Raw genomic sequence first — 21,427 nt, 5'->3', positions numbered from 1 at the left:
TTTATAATTTATGGAAGGATTAGGAAGGAAAAGTGTATTCAGAGGGAGTTTTTTGTTTTTAAAGACATATAAGAGGAGATATGAATTTATTTAGTGCCAAATAGGATTTAGACTATAAGCTTATTTTGTTTTTTTAGGGAAAACAAATATGGATGGAGCGGTACATGGAATGTACTTCATATCATTCAACGAGTAAAGAGGTATGTTTAAAAATGTGGGATAAGAAGCTGAATTAAACATTGCTTTAGGTTACTTTATGTTATGGATTGGTAAGGTGATTAATTGAGGTGATTTTTGATTGGATTTATAGATTTGCTTCGATTAGAAGTAACTTTGGAGAAGATTGTGGTGACATGAGTTGTTTTGAAATATTGGGTAAGTATGTATGATGGTTGTTTGCAGCATATTGGTGTGATGTTGAGTTAGATTGACTGGTTCCTTTTGGATTGTTCTAGGGGTCCCTATCGGTTAGTCCTGAAGAAGACCCGTTGAGGAGCTTTGAATTGGCCCAAGAGCGAAAAGGGGTCGAAACGTCGACGATAATGCTCCAGCCTGAATTTGGTTATTGTTTAGAGTGTTGATGAAGGACTGAAATGGGATTTAATACCTTTTTTGAATTGAAGATTGGTTCAATGCAGAAGAAGATTAACCAACAGGCTGTTTTTTAGTGTATGATATATAGATGTATGTGAGATTTATGATCTCTTATTTCCTTTTCTGATCACAAGCACTTGATCTTTGCACTTTTTTCTGTCCTTCTATTTTGAGGTGTTTTTGATAGGGGCTTCCGTTTATGTGATTTTTATGTAATTTGGATTGTATTCCTTGTATATATAAGAATAAAGTAAGTTTTCTAATTGATTTAATACCTATGCTGCTTGTGATTGTGAAGTTATGTTTTTCTTAGTAGTGTGGTCTCCTATGGGGGCATTATAGTCTTTGTAACATAGTTTCTACCCAGCCCCCTGGGGTTATTTCGGTTACCCTCTGTGGTTTATATTATACAGGGAGTGCAGAATTATTAGGCAAATGAGTATTTTGACCACATCATCCTCTTTATGCATGTTGTCTTACTCCAAGCTGTATAGGCTCGAAAGCCTACTACCAATTAAGCATATTAGGTGATGTGCATCTCTGTAATGAGAAGGGGTGTGGTCTAATGACATCAACACCCTATATCAGGTGTGCATAATTATTAGGCAACTTCCTTTCCTTTGGCAAAATGGGTCAAAAGAAGGACTTGACAGGCTCAGAAAAGTCAAAAATAGTGAGATATCTTGCAGAGGGATGCAGCACTCTTAAAATTGCAAAGCTTCTGAAGCGTGATCATCGAACAATCAAGCGTTTCATTCAAAATAGTCAACAGGGTCGCAAGAAGCGTGTGGAAAAACCAAGGCGCAAAATAACTGCCCATGAACTGAGAAAAGTCAAGCGTGCAGCTGCCACGATGCCACTTGCCACCAGTTTGGCCATATTTCAGAGCTGCAACATCACTGGAGTGCCCAAAAGCACAAGGTGTGCAATACTCAGAGACATGGCCAAGGTAAGAAAGGCTGAAAGACGACCACCACTGAACAAGACACACAAGCTGAAACGTCAAGACTGGGCCAAGAAATATCTCAAGACTGATTTTTCTAAGGTTTTATGGACTGATGAAATGAGAGTGAGTCTTGATGGGCCAGATGGATGGGCCCGTGGCTGGATTGGTAAAGGGCAGAGAGCTCCAGTCCGACTCAGACGCCAGCAAGGTGGAGGTGGAGTACTGGTTTGGGCTGGTATCATCAAAGATGAGCTTGTGGGGCCTTTTCGGGTTGAGGATGGAGTCAAGCTCAACTCCCAGTCCTACTGCCAGTTCCTGTAAGACACCTTCTTCAAGCAGTGGTACAGGATGAAGTCTGCATCCTTCAAGAAAAACATGATTTTCATGCAGGACAATGCTCCATCACACGCGTCCAAGTACTCCACAGCGTGGCTGGCAAGAAAGGGTATAAAAGAAGGAAATCTAATGACATGGCCTCCTTGTTCACCTGATCTGAACCCCATTGAGAACCTGTGGTCCATCATCAAATGTGAGATTTACAAGGAGGGAAAACAGTACACCTCTCTGAACAGTGTCTGGGAGGCTGTGGTTGCTGCTGCACGCAATGTTGATGGTGAACAGATCAAAACACTGACAGAATCCATGGATGGCAGGCTTTTGAGTGTCCTTGCAAAGAAAGGTGGCTATATTGGTCACTGATTTGTTTTTGTTTTGTTTTTGAATGTCAGAAATGTATATTTGTGAATGTTGAGATGTTATATTGGTTTCACTGGTAATAATAAATAATTGAAATGGGTATATTTTTTTTTGTTAAGTTGCCTAATAATTATGCACAGTAATAGTCACCTGCACACACAGATATCCCCCTAACATAGCTAAAACTAAAAACAAACTAAAAACTACTTCCAAATATATTCAGCTTTGATATTAATGAGTTTTTTGGGTTCATTGAGAACATGGTTGTTGTTCAATAATAAAATTAATCCTCAAAAATACAACTTGCCTAATAATTCTGCACTCCCTGTATACTTTTAGAAAGTATGCATTTTCTTGCTTAATCCATTCTGTGACTCTGTCTGTTTGTGGATTCCCCATCTGGGTCAGTTTGACAGTTGGGCTGTTCACACCTCTCCTCTAGACAGTGACACAAAGGGTTCTGGGGTGTAGCCTGCATTTCTTGATTAGCCATCTGTGCTGAAGGGGAGGAGTGGTCACTCACACCTGAAAGGACTGTGCCTTCCCTCACACAATACCGTCTCCGACCCCCTGGTGAGTGTCTGGGGCCTGGCCTGGACAAGGAAGGATCTTGCAAACACTTGAGACTTTGCTTTGAAGTTTGCCAACTTCAAAGGCAAAACTGGGTATAAGAAGACGACCCCAGACTTTTGGAATCTTTCTGGATACAAGAGGAACCTCTGCAAGGAGAAGAGCTGAAGAGCTGAAGGAGGAGTACTGTCCCTTTGCTGTGCTGTTTTGCTGGACTGGCCTGCAGTTGCTGCTTCTGCCTGAAAAGAGTGCAAAGGGTGAACTTTGCTGTGTGTCCTGCTTGAAAAAATTCTCCAAGGGCTCGGAGTAGAGCTTGCCTCCTGTTGGACGTCTCAGGGACACCAAAGACTTCGGTTTCCTTCACCTGCAGCACTGAGAACTGTGTGTTTTGTGCTGTTCAAGAGGGGAAACCACTGTGATGCCGCCGCCTGCACCATGACCTGCTGACGCCACACGGAGTCGCACCTCCCTGCTTCGAACCGCTACTCTGGTCTCCCCGACGCCGTCATCGGACGACTTCACCGAGCCGCTGCTCGCACCGCAACCTGTGGGCCCCGCACTCTGGCATCGCCTGCTCACACTGCAGCCTGGGCATCCCCGACGACACCGCTTCTGCTGACACCGGCGCCGCTGCCTGCACCGTGGCCTGTGAACACTGCTTGTGAGGTACATGAAGCACCGTCCCATCCCGTACCGCAGCCCCCGTCCCCCGACGCCAGCACCATCAACTCCTGTGTCGTCACCAGGCATCCTGCCTGCACCGTGGCCTGTGGACACCGCTCGTGAGGGTCACGAAGCACCGTCCCGTCCCGCACCGCTGGCTTGGGCCTACCGATGACAGCGCTTTAGCAACGACGACGGCGCTGCCTGCACCGTGACCTGTGGACAACGCATGTCACACTGCCCCACTTCACACCGCAGCCCTGAACTCACTGATGCCACTGGATGCCGTCACCGAGCCGCTGTCTGCACCATGACCTGTGGACAATGCACGTCGCATCGTCCCGCTTCGCACCGCAGCCCTGACGCCATCCACGCTGGCGCACCTGACTTCATCAGCCTGGAGTTTGATCTGCAATGTGTGTGACCTCAAGGGCCCGACAACTCTTGCACCGACTCCGGAACCGACACCACAACATCAGTGACGCTGCTCTCCAGAGCTCACCGCGAGGATCACAACGCCCTGCAAATCCAAGGTACTGTTTGCGGGTCTTCCTGAGACCGTAGCTGGCCCGCAACGCCGAGGCCGGCTTGAACTGTTGGTTTTGTTGATCACGACGCTGTGATAGCCCCAGGTGGATCTATGAACTTCAAGGAACTGTAGTTTTGAGTACATCTTGGAGAATTCATATTTTTCTTACTGTATGTTGGATTTTTATAGTATTTGGTCTTGTTTTATATAGATAAATATTGGCTATTTTTCTAAAACTGGTGTGGTGTCCTTTTGTAGTGTTTTCACTTATTATTGTGTGTTATGTGAAAATGCTTTACACATTGCTTCTGAGATAAGCCTGACTGCTCGTGCCAAGCTACCAAAGGGGTGAGCAGGGGTTATCTGAGCGGGTATCTCCCTTATCCTGACTAGAGTGAGGGTCCCTACTTGGAAAGGGTGCAAACCGACTGCCAACTAGAGACCCTAGAATCTGGTGCCAGTGCTGACTAGGCTGTATACCTTTTTTAGTGTGTAGAGAACCCTCACCAACGCAATGAAAACGGCAATTATTACGTGCATACCCAAGCCCTTTAAGGACCCCGCTTTCTGTTCTTCATGCTTCCCATTTTGATTCTTAATGTAGATGCCAAAATATTTATTAGCATACTTTCAGCCCGCTTCGGGCCTTACATGCCTGAATTGACAGACTTGGCACAAGCAGTGGCCGCTCCTCCGCTATGGCGGAGGAGCATCGCCCCCCCCCCCCCCGCCAGCAGCAGCAGCTGCAAAACTTTTACAAGAAAACAATAATAAACTGTGTTTATTATTGTTTTCTTGTAAAAGGGGCAGGGCCACAGCCTGTGACAAGCACTGAGTGGAAGTGCACAGCATTCCCCCTATATGCCTATATGTTTAGCCAGCCGTCTCAGGCCGGCCAGACACACATGCGCAATGTACTCTCTCCAGCCCAGACCAGCACTGTGATGCATTGTGTTGCTGGGCTGGAGAGAGTAGGCACAGTCTACCAGTTTGCCTTGAAGCACCCAGCCAGGGTCCTCCAGCAATCCAGCCAATCCTAACACTGCTTTCATGTAGCATTAGGATTGGCCGGAGGGCAGGCTGGGAGCCTGTGCCTCCACTGACCAGGAAGAAAGAGTGGTGGCGCAGCGGCGAGGCAGGTACGTTTAAAAAAAAAAATTATTGGATGTTTATTCTGCATCCCCCGCACACCGCACCACCCCTCCATCGTGCAGCAAGCCGTGACTAGGTACAAGTCAGGTTTATTCCTGGGAGAAACTGTAGCGATAACACGAGGCGCATCCTCTACTTTATTGATAAAAAAACCTGATCCCGTTTTCCAGCCTTGTTAATCTCGATTGACGGTGATAAAGCGTTTGACCACATCCATTGGCCTTTCCTCCAGGTAGCCTTAGAAAAGATGGCCTGCATTTCCATAGCTAGGTATGGTCCAATTATGGTGGCCCCGATGCTTCCATGTGCACCAATGGGTTATTGTCCAGGCCCTTCCCTGTCTCCAGTCGGACTCGTCAGGGGTGCCCACTATCACCTCTTTTATTCACCCTTTGCATGGAGCCCTTCGCTGAGCGTATTCGGAAACATCCTCTCATTAAAAGTATTACTATGGGAGGTCAGATCCATAAAATAGCCCTCTACGCAGGCGACATCCTGCTCACCATCACTCAACCTCGTCATTCCCTGCCCCAGCTGTTGCAAGAGCTTCAGACTTTTCACAGAGTATCAGGCTTTAGGATTAATGTGCGGAAAAATCAGGCCCTTAATCTCACCATCGGGATGGGTGGAAGGGCTCAACTCAAGACCCTCTCCCCCTTACCTTGGGCAACTAAAGGGATTCAACACTTAGCATTCAGCTATTTTACTCTGTAGACAAGATGGAGGACTGCAGCTATGCAGCCTATTGGCCACAACCCGATCCAGAAGCTAGTCTTGGCAAGGGGGCTGTATATCATGGTTTAGGAGGGCTGCTGCCATTAAAATGTCCCTTCTTCCCAAGATTCTCTACCTAATGCAGATGCTCCTCCTCCAACCACCCCACACATCTTACGGAAACATTTATTTGGGATGTTAGCAGCCACATATAGCTAGAAGGAGTACCCACTTGACATGACGGCGGGATGGCTTGAAACCCTCACAGGTGAGTAGTGCGCTTTACAAATTCCTGATTGATTGATTGATGGCTGGGCATCCCCCACCTAATGTGCTACTACCAGGCAGCACAGCTGAGATACCTCGTGGAATGGCAACGACCAAGTATGGAAAAGCACTGGTGCTTTATAGACCAGGCTTTTGCAGGCATGCACATATGGAAAATACCCAAGCTTCTCAAGAAACATCGCCCGCCAGAGGTATACATTTCCCCAGTGGTGAGGGCGAAGGTGGGGACATGGGACAAACTCTATCTAGCTAAACAGTTATCCACACCCATCTCACTGCTCACACCTATAATAGGGAACCCAGACTTCCTTCTGGCACTACAGAACGTGTTGGGCTTCTCCTGGCAAGAGGCTAACTGTAAGCGTATTGGGGACTAATTTGACCTCAGCAGCTTGCTGGACTTCTCCCAGCTCAAAGCTGACTGTGGCTTATCTGAAACTCAATATTGGCACTACACTGCCCTCAAGCACTGGGAAATGCATCCTCTAGTATGCCCCCATGCAGTTAGACCCCTCACACACTTCGAGAAGTGACTTCTCACCCGCCATGATGACAAGCATATCCTTTCTGATATCTATGCCTTCCTTATCACGCTCCCCAATGCTAACACTTTGCCTGCCCACTCACACTGGGAACTGGGATGTGAACGACAGTTCTACGATAAGGAAAGATGGGATATCTTTAATTGTGCCTGTGCTTCTACCTGCAGTGCCCCTTGCATGGAAATTCTCCTTCGAATTGCACTATACACTGCCAAGAAGTGCTATGGTAAGCGGGGTAGTGATGGCAGCTGCTGGCGCCAATGAAATCACACACACATGTTGACTCACCTTTTATGGCACTGCCCTAAATTACACTGTTACTAGACCGATGTCCTAGCATACATTGATAAAATGTTTGACACCAAACTGCCCCAGTTCCGAAATGCGCTGATCTACCCGTTGTGGTCGGCCAGGCGGGCCTCATCCTAGGCCTAGTCGAGGTGGGGCACGGAGGCACGGAGGCACGGAGGCAGCACCAACACACACAGACTTGCTTTATAAGGTATGAGACCTCCTTAGTATGGAGGGTCTTCGTTGAGCATTAGCTTCCTCAATTTGAGAAAACTTGGAGTCCATGTCTGCAGCTCCTGGCACAGAGCTTTCGGGAGCTGACCTGCGTACCTGTGAAAGTTATGCATTACAGCAGAGACCCCCAGCCAGACTTATTCCACCCCCTTTTGTGGCCCCCCACTTCGACTGTGTTGGGCAAATCAAAGCTTGCGAGCATCTCACTTTTGTTCCTCGTTCCCTGCCCCCCTCCCTTTCTATGGCTTCCAAGGACACTTTAAACCTCCCCCCCCCAGTTGTTGATCTTTTTGGTCTGCTTTCCTCACCCGCCAGTGGTTGTAGCCGAGTAGATATGTTGTTTTGTTTTGCTTCTACTATAAAATTGATTTAATTCTAAATATATTATATGACAAGCAGGTGCATGAGAGTGGCCTAAGGGGCAGTAAAAAGAGAGTGGAATGCGGATTGGTAGGAGTACTAAGAAGAAAACACAACATTCTGTAAAATAACCAATATTTTTGAGGACTTTCAATACAGAGTGAGTGTGGGTGCACCTTTGTGTGTCAACAATCATGCTGAAATATGACAGACATCTCACAATACCCGACTGAAAACACCTGTACCCAACTATTTATCAGAAAATACATTTATTGAGGGGAGTAACGCCCCAACCCCAACTTCCTGTACCCCCCGCCCCCCCCCCCCCAACACAAGCAAACCGTTATAATCTTGTTAGAGGACAAATCCAACCTACTTTTCCCCATAAATCTACCTAATTGCCTGAGTTACTAAAAATCATTTTATCATCTTTAAAACTTTGAACTTTACGGGACTAAACAACAACAAAAGAGTGATTTGCATATCTCTACTTCCCTGGAAGCCTCTCACATCACACCCTCTGCCCCTATCCGGACATTGAGGTAAAGCAGGCTCTTGTCCCTGGGGTCCCGCCCTGCGCTCCTCCTCCCATCATTACCAGCACTCTCCCTGCATAGCGGACGGGAGGTGGCCTGTCTTCCCCGTTTCCTCTTACTGGCCGCCCCATTTCCCTTGCCCGAGGCGCTTGCGCGGCTGGGAGAGTGGAGGCTTGGCCGAGCTGGGACTGTGAGTTCGGGACAGCGTGGAAGAGAGCGCGGCGGCTGCTGAACAGCTTGGGGGCACACAAGTGAGTACGAGTGACAAGATATTGCGCGCTAGTGGGACTGAGATATTGTCGCAGATCGTCGTTTCGCGGGGTTGGAATTGCTCCCGGGCAAAGGCTGGTGCGCGCGGCCACAGTGCTTATAACACAGCGCGCGCCTCAAATCACTGTGTAGTTTGAGTTTGGCTTGTTAGGACTGTGTCATTCTTTCTGTTAGCTGGAAACCTTGTGGGGCGTGACCTCTTCTGCTCTGGGTCCCTGACTATAAAAACTTGGGAACCGCGTTATTCAACGTAAACTTTCAATTGAACTTCAGTGGAGTGAGTGGCTATTTTGCAGCGTTACGACATTAAAGTTGTCGTTTTTCGACCCCAAATGATGCGTGGTCCCTCCGACTATGGGCGTCATAAGATATACGAATCGCTCACATTAGCGTGGAAAGTAAACACGAAGCGTGTTAAGGCACTCTTTCACCGGGATATCGTGTTGCTATTGTTTACGTGCCACACTGTTAGCCTTAAATCTCGGCGCTCACATCTAGTTGGACCTCGTAATCTCAGTTAGCCTGCTACAGCCACTGCTCCACAATAACAGGCAAGCAATGGGATGCCTTCACAGGCACGTGACGACTGCTTGTATTGATCTGTGCCTCAAGCACATTAAATAATGAATGCTGCGAGACTTTGGCTGTCTTGTGTCCCAAACTGTTTTGTTTTCACTTTGCTTGGGAAAAAAAATATGCAGTCACGATGACTGTTGGCGACTTTTTGCAAATGCCTCACCTATTATTCTACTTATGAATGTGGATATCAGTCTGGAGATGCGATGTGTGAGAAACGGAGTGTGGCGAATGTCCGGAGCAGACGGCTTTGGAGGTAGGGAACCAGGTTCGAGTCTCGGTCGGTGTTGGCTCCGACATCTGGTGATTAGGGCAAATGGCTTACTCTCCCCGTGCCTACCAAAATGAATGTGTCCTTGTGTAACGTCACTGGTGCTAATATAAAGCGCCCCTACACCCTCAAGTTGAGTTCGCACTATGTAAAACCGTAAAAAAAAAAAACATTGGAGTTACTTTCTCTGACTACTTTTCTTAACGGTTGCCAAACGCATGCGGTTGGGCGCAAGGATGCGATTGGCCTCCCATTTAGGAAAAACACTGACGGGATTGTGTCTGGGTTATTCCCATAGGTGGCAGCTTGGTAAATGTGCACATCAGTTCGGCTGCTATTTTCCGTTTTGTTTTGACGGGGGTTGTGGGTGTTTACATTATTTTTAAATAAAGTGTTTAATCCGTTTGCAGTTCTGTCTCAGAACTGGATCCTGGTAGCGGCGTTAAAAGATGGCGGCAATGAAACTTAACTTTAAACAGTAATGCCTGGGATAAGATGCGAATCCGTCAAGAGTAATCTTTAACTGTTTCCAAATGTGGGAAAGCCTTTAAGTGAAACAGCTGCACAGTTTAATGTTCACGTTTTAAGTTTGTGACTGACAAGTTTGAGAGATACCTACATGGGATGTCAGCAGGAGGCCAGTTATCAGTTGAGTACTACACCTGCGTCTTTTAGGACTGATCTGAACATTGTCTTTTGGCCTGATTCATATGGAAGGATTAGTATCTTTGGGGTTGCCCCAGAGACAGTCTCTGCTTTTTCGACATCCTCTCTCCCCCCCCCCCCCCACACACAATATTCTTAATAACATTTACTAAACATATACACAGCTGGGGTTTGATCACACTTTCCAGCCCTTAATCTCTTCCTGTCATTCACGTGTGGTTTCCGCCCATGACAGCTTTCTGCATGGGCCAGTTTGTCAGCTCACTTTAGTCACTGGTTGTGTTGGACCGTGAGTGGCATAATTTTGCCCGAACAAGTGAAAAGGAGTTCACTTCAGAGATGCGCTGATGTGCCTAGACTGTTGGACTGGCATTTACCTTTTCCTGTTTTGAACAAACTTTATTTTGAATGTTGGATATTCGTATAAACTTTGCCACTTGCCAATGTCAGACCTTTTGGCTTTGCTAATACTTTCTTTGGGTAATCTATTTCTGGACCTTGCAAAGTGCCTATCATTTTTTCCTTACACAGTCAGCCCAGGGTGAACATTTTCATAAAGTGGTGTAAAATCTGAAGAAGATTAACAGAGAAAGATACCAAAAATGGGATATGCTGAACTTAGCCCTGTTATTTGCGTATTTTACTTTAAGCCTTTTGGCATGATGATTGCATTCGATTTGGCAGCCTACCAATCTGCATGCTAACTAGATTCCCATGGTAAATCTACTTTCCCTCAAAGATTTTAATTGAATGCAATTTTTAGTATATATGCGTGTGTGTGTGCCTGACATAGCATTTAGAGAACTGTACATAGCTTTTAAAACTTTTTATGAATTGGTTAAATACATTATGGCATTAACACCCACGTGTCTATAATAGTCTGATAGTGAGCAATTGCTCACTAACTTCACAAATGCTATTTGAAGTAGGCCTTTGGTAGTTGAACCTTACAGCGCTATGAAAGCACTATCTTCCATACCTGTGCTAGTAGTTAACCTGCTGCACTTTACTAACAGTTATTTCACAGTCACTTTTGCTGTATGTTTGTATAGTTATTTGTACATTGCAGACCTAGCTAGAGAGCAGCCGATCTCTGATTAAAGTCAGAATCCTGAGTGATGATTCAGGACTCTTTAAAATGAAGCAGAATATTCATGGATGGCGAATTGTATATTGTAGAGCTGTAGTGTTATGTGAAGAGGTGATCTTCGATTTCTTTCTGATCTGCCAAAGTGTTGGGGCAGTTCGCCTGTGTGGTGGCTGTAAACTGGTAAACTTTCTGCTTTATTACTGTGTTTTAGGAGATGTAAATTGATCACGGTTTCAAATTGTGGGCATCAGATATCAAGCTTCCAGAGTCCAAACTTTTTGTCCATTTTTAGGTCAAAACCAACCAGACAGTGCAGCTGTCTGGTTTGCTGAAGACGTCTTGGACATTCGGAAAGCTTCTACAGGGATGCATTCTGGCTAGGGTCTGAACTGCGACCCAACTTGTGCTAGTCTACCTTTTGGAAGCAGGTTTCCAGCTCATGTCATTGGTTTCCATTCTTTGTCGGTCATCTTTATTTGCTTCATATGAAGCATTTCCATGTGGTACATGTTCCCATGTGGAATTATTCTGCCTTCTCTGATTAGCCCCCTCCTTATTGGGTGTGTGTGTCACACACACACACACACACACCCCCCCCCCTTGATTTCCTGCTGGTGCTGTGTAAACATCCTCTTGTCCCTATGCTGCCACACAGTGTGGAAAACAAACTATGGCAGCAGTTTCATTATATAAGTGCTCTGATTATAACCTATTTGGTTATGCAAGGGCTCATACTATTGTAAGGCTTGAATACTAGCAATTAACTTATTTTTCCACCTTTCAGCAGATTTACATACTGGAGGTCTGGGAAAGCAATAGTTTCAAGGTTGGAATGCCTTTTGAGTCAGTGCAAACCTAACCTGCATGTTTTAAGGGTTTTTACCAGCTCTTCTCTAATCCTTACCCAAACCGATTTAAAGGTTGGAAATGTACTCCTGACAAGGGCAGATGTAAAACATCTTCCTGGGTTGAGGAAGAAATGGTTGAAGGGAAAGTGAATTTGTGGACACTCAACATATATTTAGTGTGAGCAAATCTACACATCTGTACTTGCTTGTGCTAAAATGCAGTTCATAAATATTTGCTAGGAGTACAGTTTCCTTGTAAACTTCTGTAAATTATTGTGAATTCATGAAAGGTATAATTCTGCACTAAGGCAAGGACATATACTATGGGTGCACTTGGGTGATTTTCTTTAGGGAATGGGTCCCTAGTTAAGTCTAGCATTAACCAAGACCTTTTGCTTTTTATTCAAATTCTATCTCTCTATTTATTGGCGAGCTTCAGTGTGAGTGAAAGCATTTTGGTTTTTCATAAGAAGCATATCCGCACACAAAGTAATTCTGTACCAGGACCTACTGTGGAAATGTGTGCTTTATGAGACCAAATTTTGCTTTTTGCTAACATTTGTTATGATTCTAGGGCCCGGCAGCTCTCACAATAAAGTATTACAAAAACCATGTCAAAACAAGACACACATTGCCAAAACAAAAGGCTGATCACCAATGTCGACCTATTGGCTTAGCCAATGCTTGTTTATTTTCATGCTTCCCATAATCTTATTGAAACTGGTTACACTGATTTTTTTTCTTTCTTCCCATTATGAATATTTATTGCAAATACTTGCATTTATCTAAATGATGCTTCAAAGAAATAGTACCTAGAATTTCACAGTAAATTAACAACATATTTTTTTTTTTCCAGTTGCATTTTTTGAGAACATTGTACTTTGAAAACAAATCAGTCTTGATTACAAGCTTCTCTAAATATTTGCATCTAAACAGAGAGCATGCTGGGACCATTATGCATAGCTTCTTAGTTAAACTTTGCAAATGTGTGAATGCATTTTTATACTGGAACCATTGTCAGTAGTGCAGTCTGAGGTTACATTAATTCCTTAAAGTGCACACCCTAATAATAAAGGTTTTGCATTACTGAATCGTAAGTTAAAAACAGCAGTAACATATGGACGCAACTTCCCTGATCCATAATGTACTGTAAATTAGCAGCCAAAGCGTTTGTGCTGCAATGGGTTGGGCCTACTTGTCCCAAGGACAAAATAAACATGAAAACTTGTGTCTTTGACCCCAAACAATATGTTCTGATTATAGGGCTACAGGAATTTTCAAACCCCTGATGTACTTGTCCATGTGACAAGTTGCTTCAGAAATCTACTTGTCTCTTTAGCCCCTTCGCTGCCAGACCTTTCCCTCCTCCTCTGACAAGCCTTTTTTGGCTATTTGGGGCAGTTCACGCCTATGCCCTCATAACTTTTTGTCCACGCCAAATTTGTGTCCTTTTTTTCTCCAACATCCTAGGGATTCTAGAGGTACCCAGAGTTTCTGGGTTACCCTGGAGGAGACCAAGAATTTAGCCAAAATACAGCGAAAATGTAGTTAAAAAAAAAAATTGGGGAAAAAAGGGCTGAAGAAGAAGGCTTGTGTCCCCCCACCCCTGAAAATGGCATCAACAAAGGGTTTGCGATGCTAAAATCAGCACCTTCCCAGCTTTCAGGAACAGGCAGACTTGAATCAGAAAACCACATTTCTCAACACAATTTTGGCATTTTACTGGGACATACCCCGTTTTTACTATTCTTTTCTGCTTTCAGCCTCCTTCTAGTTAGTGACAGAAATGGGTGTGAAACCAATGCTGGGTCCTGGAAAGCTAAACAATTCTGAAAAATACTCAAAATTCTGAATTCAACAAGGGGTAATTTGTGTAGATCCTACAAGGTTTTCCTACAGAACATAACAGCTGAAATAAAAAAATATTGAAATTGAGGTGGAAAAAAGCGCAATTTGTTTCTCCACTTTTTGCTCTGTAACTTTTTCCTGCGATGTCAGATTTTTTAATATAATATCTTTTTACAACTGCTGGACACTTCTGGTTGTAGGGATACATATGGCTTGTAGGTTCATCAAGAAACCTAGTTACCCAGAGCCAATAAAGGAGCTACACCTTGCAATGGGTTTTCATTCTATACCGGGTATACAACAATTCATTTGCTGAAATAAAGAGTGAAAAATAGGCATAAAAAAACCTTTGTATTTCCAAAATGGGCACAAGATCAGGTGTTGAGAAGCAATGGTTATTTGCACATCTCTGAATTCCGGGAGCCCATGCTAGCATATGAATTACGGGGCATTTCTAAAATAGTTGTCTTTTTACATACTGTCTCACATTTGGAAGGAAAAAATATAGAGAAAGACCGGGGCAATAACACTTGCTCTGCTATTCTGTGTTCCCCCCAAGTCTCCCGATAAAAATGGCACCTCACTTGCGTGGGTAGGTCTAATGCCTGCGACAGGCAACGCAACATGGACACATCACATTTTTACATTGAAAACTGAAGTGTTTTTTTTGGAAAGTGCTTAATTGTGGATTTTGGTCTCTAGCTCAGCCGGCAACTAGGAAATCCTACCAAACCTGTGCATTTTTGAAAACTAGACACCTAGGGGAATCCAGGATGGGGTGACTTGAGGGACTCACACCAGATTCTGTTACCCAGAATCCTTTTCAAACCTCAAAAGTTGGCTAAAAACACACTTTTTCCTCACATTTCGGTGACAGGAGACCTAGTGCCCGCGACAGGAAATGCCCCAAAACACTATGTGAACACATCAAAATTATCAAATACAAAACTAACTGTTTTTGCTGGGGGGAGGTGAGGGGGGCCACCTGCGTTTTTGGTCCTGGGCTCAGCAGCCATATAGGGAAACCTACCAAACCCAAACATTTCTGAAAACTAGACACCCGAGGGAGTCCAGGGAGGTCTGACTTGCCTGAATCCCCCAGTGTTTTCTTACCCAGAATCCTTTGCAAACCTCAAAATCTGGCTAAAAAAAACACTTTTTCTTCACATTTTGGTGACAGAAAGTTCTGGAATCTGAGAGGAGCCACACATTTCCTTCTACCCAGCATTCACCAAAGTCTCCCCATAAAAATGATACATTACTTGTGTGGGTGGCCCAGTGCCTGCAACAGAAAAAGGCCAAAAACCTGTAGAGATTGAGGGGATAGCACAGCGAGTTGATAAGCACATATTTTTCTTTTATACATCTTTAGGCTGACTCTGCTTTGGGGACCCACACAAGTGAGGTATCGTTTTACTTGGGAGACTGAGGGGAACGCAGAGTGGTAGGAAATTTGTGCTGGAGCGGTGATCCTACAAAGAAAAGTGAGGAAAATATGCTTTTTTAAGCACATTTTGAGGTCTGCAGAGGAGTTTGGGTAAGAAAATTTTGGGGGATCCAGGCAAGCCATACCTCCCTGGACTCGTTGGGGTGTCTAGTTTTAAAATAATGTCTGGATTTGGTAGGTTTCCCTAGATGAAGGCCGCACCTGGGACCAAAAATATAGGTGCCCCCCCCACAGGTAGTTTTGCAATAGATCATTTTGATGTGTCCATATACTTATGTGATATTCCAAACACAAAAATTGTGAAAAGAAACACACTTAGGTTATGTTAAAAAGACCCCTCGCCCACCAACCAAGTTGGTTGCATGCTTTATCATCGGGGTCCCACCGGAGACACCTAGTGTGACACGGGTGTGCTGCGACGCCTGATTACAGCAAAGCAGGTTTTGTCATTTTTTACCACACATTCTGGTTGGATTTGGCACGAGGGTGAGTGATGGTTCAGTGGATAAAATTTTTTTAACAAGAGATTTCACAAAAAATTAAAAGCACTGTTAATAACTGAAAGGCCAAAAAACGGAACCAATGACTCAGCTCTTGAGTTGTAAAGCCACGACAAGGCACCAACGACTTTACAGTCCAGTCACACACCTTTCATGCACGACATGCACAAGACCATTCACGCCGCCAGCCACGGGCCCAGCACATTACAACACTTGCATCGACAGACAGCACCACTCAAGGGCCTATCACTTACATACGCCCACATGCTTGATACAGCAATCACACCAGCTGATGGGAGTGTGTGGACTGGCGTTTGGCTGGCAGTGTGTGCAGTAGCCAGCAGCAAGTCAATATTTACACTGCCAGCCAAGTGCCACTCCACGCACAATGCCATCACTTAAAAAAAAACAAAAAAAAAAACTAACGAATTATAAATAAGTACAAACACAAAAACTCTAACTAAATACATGACAGAAATGCCAACCATGAAACTGAACACATGAAAATATAAAACAGGCCGTTTACGCTCACAGTAGTTCCCAGTAATTCTTCTGAGTGTGCTAATTCCTGAAACAGCCACCCACACACAGCCCACGCTTATAAGGACAATCTGGGAAGTACATTCTCGTCTCCCTCCGGATACCTCTTCGAGCTCAAACTCTACATTTCTTAACTGGAAAGTCTTCTTTGGGCGTGGGAGGAATGTGCTCAGCAAAGTGGTGATCTTTCAGTCTAGCCACATCCTTCACCACTGCTTCTCTAGGAACTCTTGCCTGTTCCACCACAATAAGGCTCTCTCTCACTGACTCCTGATATTTGACAAAAGTCATCTTTGACTCTGGAGACCTATCCTTGAACACAAAAGCATTAAAAGTTGCCAAGTGGAACAGGTGAATTGCTAACTTCTTAAACCAAAAGTAAGACTTACAAACAGCAGTATAAGGTTTAAAGCTCTGATCAACTCTATCTACACCTCCCATGTCCTTATTATAATCTAAAATGCACACAGGTCCGTGCACTTTGGCAACCTGGCCCCAAACAGTCACAGGGGAAGTACTCTCATCATGGATGATACTTAGCATGTAGATATACCTCCTGTCTGTAAATTTCAGTGCTAGCAGCTCATCATTCCGCAGGGCACTGCACTGCACTGTCCCCTCTCAGGTGTTTTTTTCAGACAACCTCTCTTGGATAGCCTTTCCGGTTACAACAAACTTTGTCACAAGCAACAGTGCCCAATCTAAACTTTTCCTTGAACAACTGCACTCCAGTGTAGAAGTTATCTACATACAAATGGTGACCTTTTGTTGAACAGTTGTCTACCAAGTTCCCACACAATTTTCTCACTAACTCGAAAAGTGGGCAGACAACCAGGGGGGTCAATACTGGAATCCCTACCAGTGTTGACCCGGAAATTATACACACATCCTGTACTACTTTCAGACAGTATATACAATTGAATTCCATACCGTGCCTTCTTGCTAGGAATGTACTGCCTAAAAAGCAAACTACCCTTGAAGAGGACCAAAGACGCGTTCACAGCTATTTCTTTTCCTGGAACACAGACCTCTGAAAACCGATCTACAAAATGATCTAGGACAGCCCCAATCTTGGTCGGTCATCCTAAGAAGAAACAAATACCGATTACAACTCATGGTTGCAGGAAATATAGCCGTTGCCATCAAGGGACTAGTAGACCAATAAGAAGACAGTGACGGCTTCCTTGTCAAACCCAAATCTTTTTCATCTCTTCCATATTTGTGGGAATCCACTGGGTAGCTCTAGAGTGTGGCCTAAATCTGGCAGCGTTGTCCCTCAAATACTGCTCCGCATACAGATTAGTCTGCTCAACAATCTCTTCCAAAAACACATTGTCCATAAACCACTCAAAGAAATTGACAGGCAAAAAGTTATCCATATTGACTCTACACCCCGGGAGACCAGTAAAGGCAGGCAACTCTGGCTGCTCCATGTTTGGAGCAACCCAGAGTTCAGGTCTTCCAACGGGAAACCTTTCAGCCCCAGGTTGCTGCTCTATTGGCACATTGGTGTCCTCCTCTAAAACAGGCCCTTCATATGCACTGAGAATGCCTTCCTCATCAGAAGACTCCTCTCCGACAGAAACTTCACTGCCCGAATCTCTCAGTTCTTCCTCTGACTCCGATGCAGAGTCAGTCTCATAATCATTATCAGACAATGACTCAAAAAGCATACCAACAACCTGCTGAGTGGTCATCCTGCAGCTAGCCATGATCCTTCCTACGAAAAGTAACTGGACAAATGCACCACCAACAACCGGCACTGTGTAAGCTAAGTAATAAACAAAGTGTGGCTTAATCACAAAGAGTTATGTACTGAAAAACTCTACCGCTCACTTGCCGGAAAACCTACTCACCAACAACTACTCTGCACAGACACAGCAATCTCCAGTAATATCCCACTAAAAAGAAAAAAAAAGAAAAGCAAATTAGAAATAAGAAAACACAAATATCATTGTGCACAAATCTAAGGACTATTTCACACACAATCCTGCATTTAGTGCACTACCTACAAACCAGTCATTCATGCATGGCAACAATAGTAATTTGGAGTAAAATGTATTTACTTACCTAAAACATGCAACTACGCAAACCGCAGGTCAACCACTGCTAAAACAGCAAGGAGTCACAGCAAAGGAAGCAAAAGCTTTGAACTAGAACAAAAAGGAGAAAGAAACTGTTATAATCACAAATGTAAGTACTTCGCCAGTTGACAAACACCACACCATCAAACATTTAGAAATTGGTGCCTAAGTGGATTCTGCCCCCCTTAGGGGCAGGCGGGCATACTACAAAATAGGCCTAGGGGCTGCCCCCATACAATAATCTGTGTCTCTCTCCCGCTGTGTCTCTCTCTCCCGCTGTGTCTATCTCTCTCTCTGTGTCTCTCTCTCTCTCTCTGTGTCTCTCTTTCTCTCTCTCTCTGTCTCTCTCTCTGTCTCTCTCTCTCTCTCTCTCTCTCTCTCTCTCTCTCTCTCTCTCTCTCTCTCTCTCTCTCTCTCTCTCTCTCTCTCTCTCTGTGTCTCTCTCTCTCTCTCTCTGTGTCTCTATCTCTATCTCTATCTCTAATATATATATATATATATCTATCTCCCTGGTGCCTAAGTGGCTTCTGCCCCTTAGGGGCAGGTGAGCCTAAAAATAAGTAGGCCGTTCTATGCCCCCTTGGTAGGCCGACCCTTGCCCAGGGGGCTGCCCCCATACAATAATCTCTCTCTCTCTCTCTCTCTCATATATATCCCTGGTGCCTAAGTGACTTCTGCCCCTTAGGGGCAGATGAGCCTAAAAATAAGTATGCTGTTCTATGCCCCCTTGGTAGGCCGACCCTTGCCCAGGGGGCTGCCCCCCCTCCCAAATAAAGAAAAAATCCCTGCCGTTTCAATGGTTTCTGCCCCCATTAGGGGCAGATCAGCCTAAAATTAATATGCCAATCTGCCCCTAAGGGGGGCAAAAATGGCCATAAAATATATGCCCCCCAAAAAGGGGAGCAACCCCTGCCTGAGGGGACGTTCCCCGACACATATAAAGCAAAAATAACATTTGTAAATAAAATCCCTGGTGTCTAGTGGGCATTCCTGCTGCCCGATTGTGATGCAAATTCCCATGTGTTAAGAATAGACTGGCATGAGTCATACAAGTCAAGCTTTTGCCTTAAAACTTTAATGACCTTATTTTCATGGTCCTTACTCTTGCTCTCCACACCCATATTGGGTCCTTTTGCATTATATGGCTTTAGAATAGCCCAGCAAGTGAATGCTTCAGGGACTCTTTCACGTTCGAGCATCTGTTTGCCCCCGCAAGAAATAAACATCGTCCGCCTGAATTCAGTTTCATTCTAAGCACAATACAATGGAGTACAATACAATATGATTTAAGAAGTGCACAGCTGCTTCCCTAGAAGTGTCCTGCTGCTCACAGCATGTGACCAGTACTAAAACTAACCAGGAAGCCAAGCCCGAGATTAGAAACCACCCAGAAGGGAATCAAAACGAAAAGTCTTCAAGCGATTTTTAAAAATACTTTTAGAAGGGACAAGAGGAAGACTAGGAGGAAGAAAGTTGCAGAGCTTAAAAGTGAGATAAACAGAAGTTCTCCCACCACTCTTAGCTTTGCAAATCCGGGGAATTTGAAACTGCTTTAGATTATTGGATTTCACCTGATAAGCTTTGAACCTCTTCCTTAAAGAGAGCTCTTTTTTACTCAAATGCTCTGTAGGCAAACATTAGAGCCTTAAATCGAATCAGTTTAGTTACAGGCAATCAGTGTAGTTGTCGTAAGTAAGGAGTCACTGATAGCCAAGCAGGAATTTTCAAAATCTGACACCAGCTGCATTTTGAATAGTCTGAAGTCACTAAATGAAGTACGCCAGCAAGACCAAGTACAGGCTGTTTGCGTCACCCAATTTAGAGGTCACCAAAGAGTGAACAATAATGTTATGGGTGTTCTAAAGCACAAAATGCTTATTTCTCTTTAATGATTTGAGTGTAGCAAAACAACTAGCAGAAATTGACTTGGTTTGTGGTTCAAAAGAGGGATTAGAATCAAATTTGATATCCAAATTTCATGCAGTCAGAGTGGGCGTAGGAGGTGACTCATCTTGGGCGTCCACCAGTTGCAAGAATCAAGGAACATTTTGGTTCCAAAAAACAAAATCTCTGTTTTATCGAAATTGAGCTTGAGGCAATTACTATTTGTCCTCTCTATAACTGACTTAAGATCTTGCTTAAAGGAGTTCAGAACTTCCACATCATTCTGCTGAAAAGATGGGAGGCGATGTGTGTCATCAGCATGAAACCACACAGAGACCCCATAGTTCAATAAGACTTGCCAATGGCTCCAAATAAATGTTAAAGATGCTGGCGCGCAGAGCCGCGAGGCATCCCGCATTCAAGTGGTTTGGAAGTGGAAGTAGAAGGAGACAGAAATACAGCCCGAGTCCTGTCTATTTAGAAGGACTGAGTGAGAGCCCATGTCAAATGCTGAGGAGAAATCAAGTAAAACCACCATCGCCAATGAGTTCTGTTTGAGATTCTCCTTAATAAACTCTGTAACCTCAAGCAAGGCCGATTCAATGCTAAATCCTGATTGTGAGTCATGCAAGAGGCGATTTGGATTCCAAAAAGTGGGAGAGTTGTTTATTAAACAGTTTTTCCAACATTTTCTTAACTGAAGGAAGGAGTGAGATGAGCCTAAATTATTTATAATATTAGGAAGGGGTGAGATGAGTCTAAATTACTTATAATATTAGTCAGCATTAGATTTATTTAATAGAGGGAGCAAACAAGCCTGTTTTCAGCTCCTCGTAATAAGATTACATTCCAGTGAGTATTCATCAATTTATTCTGAATAGGATTCAGAATAGTGGAAGCAAGCTTTAATATGTCAGGAAGGCATTAGTCTAAGGGAAACTCCCTTTTTTGCCTTTAACTAATTTGGCAGTAGAATACTCCAGAGGTATATAGTGAAAAGAAGTTCGTTGAGGACCAGAAGGTAAACTGGAGTCTTCTATGTGATCAATCCAACTTTAGGTTGGAACTGATGATATATTGTCTGGATGTTATTAAAAAAAGAAATCTGAGAGACTCTTGCATAAATTAGCAGTAAATGTATTCTTTGAGGCACTGGGAGAGAGAGAGAGAAAAGAACCTACAATTTTAAAAAGTTCATGCGGCATATTAGCTGTGAAGGAAACAGTGGAGGAAATGTAATCCTTATGGGCCCCGCAAATTTTGTACAGAACGTTTTAGGGCTGTTTTA

General features: G+C 44.2%; 1 protein-coding gene across 4 annotated transcripts in view; it reads left to right on the top strand.

Annotated features, from left to right (window-relative positions):
* Positions 1-8,020: 8,020 nt before the first annotated feature.
* PRRG1 (proline rich and Gla domain 1) overlaps positions 8,021-21,427 on the top strand; it is a 305,648-nt gene continuing 292,241 nt past the window's right edge. For 2 of the 4 annotated variants that reach the window (XM_069204609.1, XM_069204608.1), the window contains exon 1: positions 8,021-8,366. The gene's annotated coding sequence lies outside the window, so the exon portion shown is untranslated. The remainder of the gene's footprint in view (positions 8,367-21,427) is intronic. The other 2 variants (XM_069204607.1, XM_069204606.1) reach the window with 1 other exon arrangement.

This window comes from Pleurodeles waltl, chromosome 8 (assembly GCF_031143425.1).
Source record: "Pleurodeles waltl isolate 20211129_DDA chromosome 8, aPleWal1.hap1.20221129, whole genome shotgun sequence".
NCBI lineage: Eukaryota > Metazoa > Chordata > Amphibia > Caudata > Salamandridae > Pleurodeles > Pleurodeles waltl.
The sequence above is the reverse complement of the archived record's forward strand: the minus strand, read 5'-3'. Positions and strand labels throughout refer to the sequence as shown.